General features: G+C 43.8%; 1 pseudogene; it reads left to right on the forward strand.

The window, feature by feature from the left end:
* Window positions 1–1,898: 1,898 nt before the first annotated feature.
* On the forward strand, window positions 1,899–2,471 carry LOC127195985 (60S ribosomal protein L9-like; annotated as a pseudogene).
* Window positions 2,472–2,897: the final 426 nt, after the last annotated feature.

Consider the following 2,897-nt stretch of genomic DNA (forward strand, 5'->3'; position numbering starts at 1 on the left):
TCATTTGGCTCCCCTAGCAATTGAAGTGGAGGCTGTCTCTTACTCTGTTGCCTGCCATTGGATCCTTTTCCCTAGCTGGGCTGCTTTTTTTTTTTTAGGAGAGGATGTGCTTAGTCCTGCTGCAACTTGATGTGCCTGGGTGGGTTGGTACCTATGTGAGGGGCGGGGCTTCCCTGCTCTAAGGAGAAGGGGAGGGGGGAAGTGAAGGGAGAGGAGGGAGGGGGCTGTGATCAGGCTATAAAGTGAATAAATAAATACATTAATGAAAAACTTGTGCAGGCCTTGTGCATGCTGCCATACTCTCTGGGATTTCCTATATAAATAACCCCTATTGTGTCTATGAAATGATGTTTCCTAGGAGCTCACTACCACCTGTGCCTCTGACAATCTCTCTTCCTCCTGGAGGGAAAAGTTTGGCAAAGTCATTCCATTTAGCGATGAGTGTTGCAAATGTCTCAGTTTTCTTAATATAATCAGGATGTGGCTCTCATCTAATGCCAGGTGAAACGTCTCCAAAAGGCTCAACAGTGAACTGCTCGATGAGCTTAGTAGTAGGTCATTCAGATTCATTCATTTCATTTAGCAGAATAATAGCAATGAATTTGTTTCTAGGACCCAGACCTAACCATCCTCGGGTTCTTGCCACATTGAAGTCTGACAAGGCAAACTAACAGAAGGGGGAAAGCCTCAAGAGAAGGCACAAGAATCAGAGAAGTGCTTGTTTACACCCTCAGGAGTTCCATTGTAAAGGAAACTTTCATTCGCCTATTTCAATTGTTGTCTCAGAGGCTTGCTGCCTCCTTCTGCTAACCTAGACCAAGTCCTGGAAGTGTTTCGCCTCCATACAATCTAACTTAGGCCTAGAATGTGTTCAGCCTCTGAGACTTGGTGCTTAATAAGCTCACCCTTTCTAGTTTTTATTGAGCTCTGGGCTGGCTGGTTCAATTAAGCTGTTCTGGCTCAAACTCCTCTCCCAGATGGTTTATTTAATCTGGCTTTCTTTTGGCCTCTGAATTGCTCTGCTTGGCCCTCCAGCAATCTGCTCTAATCGGCTGGCTTCTTCTCATCCTCTGGCTTGTTCTGTCTTCACCTGGCAAATCTTTCTCTGTTTTGTCACTTTTTCTACCACTGAATTAAACATCATCTTCAAACACGGGTGCTTCCTTCTCAAATTATCTTTACCTCATTGTTTGGGATTAAAGGAGCATACCACCACACCTGGACCTAAACTTTTCTTTACCTGAGACTTGCTCTACACTATGCTGGCCTTGAACTCAGATCTGCTTGCCTTTGTCTCCCGGATAAAGGTGTGTTTATATTCCAGCCAGATCACATAGACCTAGAAGGTCTTTAAATGTGATCTCTTCCCAGAGCAGCAGTGTTCTGAATTAAAATTCCTCTACATTCCATAAAAATACTAAAAGGAAAGAAAAAACACACATATATATATATTTGCAGAGTACTTGAACAGGCCCATGTCAACCCTGTGCTTGCTGCTTCAGTCTCTGTGAGTTCGTATGAGCTTGGCTCAGTTGATTTAGAGGGCCTGGTTCTCCAGGTAGCCTGCATCCCTCTGGTTCTTACTCTCTTTCTGCCTCTTCTTCCACAGGATTCCCTGTAATGCAGACATCCTACTTAGAGCCGTGTGTCTCAAGGCCTCTGTGTGTGTGTGTGTGCGTGTGTGTGTGCACGTGTGATTGTGTGTGTGTTCTCACACGCGCATGTGCATAATGTATGGTTATATGAGTCACTGTGTTTGTTCTCATGTGCTGCAAGAGGAAACTTGTCTGATGATGACTGAATGAGGCATTGATCTATGAATATAGCTGAAGATAATTAGGATTCACTGCATTGTTACTTTGAAAGACCAATAGTACTTTTCCCCATCTGCTGCGAGAATGAAGACCATTCTCAGCAATCAGACTGCCGACATCCCAGAATATGTCACCATCACTCCGAAGGGGCACACAGTCATTGTGAAGGGCCCCAGGGGAACTCTCCGGAGGGACTTCAATCACATTAATGTAGACCTGAGTCTTCTTGGAAAGAAAAAGAAGAGGCTCTGTGTTGACAAATGGTAACAGAAAGGAACCGGCCACTGTCAGAACCATCTGCAGTCATGTCAGAAACATGATCAGGGTGTTACACTGGGCTCCCGTTACAAGATGAGGTCTGTGTACGCTCAGGTCCCCATCAACTTCGTCATTCCGGAGAATGGGTCTGCGGTTGACATCAGAAATTTCTTGGGTGAATAATACATCCATAGGGTTCAGGTGAGGACAGGTGTTGCTTATTCTATCCCTCAAGCCCTGAAGAATGAATTAATCCTGGAAGGAAGTGATATTAAACTTGTTTCAAATTCAGCTGCTCTGATTCAGCAAGCCACCACAGTTAAACACAAGGATATCAGAAAGTGTTCAGATAGCATCTATGTGTCTGAAAAGGGAACAGTGCAACAGGCTGATGAATAAGACAGAAGTTACCCAGTTCCAGCAACAAGATCCTGAATTATAAGTACTCTTTGTGTGTCCTTGGAAACAATAAAAGATTTATATTGACAAAAAATGAAAATAAAAGAAATAGTGTTTGATTTTTTACCCTAAGTCTCTGATTCTTGGTCACCCAAACAATATCAAGTCCATCTTGTGGAATGGGCCTTAAGTCAAATCAGACATTGCTTGATTACTCTCACAAATTTTGTGCTACTGCTGCGCTAGCACATCTGGCAGGCAGGACATATGCTAGATCAAAGGTTTTTATGGCTAGGTTGGTGTTTACACTTCTCTTTTGGTAGCCTGAGGAGTATGCTCCCATAGCATAGACACTAGAACATACATATGAGTGACGGGTCTATGCAGGCATCAACTCGAACTTTCCATGTTCTTTGAGTTGTGCGG

This window comes from Acomys russatus, chromosome 1, assembly GCF_903995435.1.
Source record: "Acomys russatus chromosome 1, mAcoRus1.1, whole genome shotgun sequence".
Lineage (NCBI taxonomy): Eukaryota > Metazoa > Chordata > Mammalia > Rodentia > Muridae > Acomys > Acomys russatus.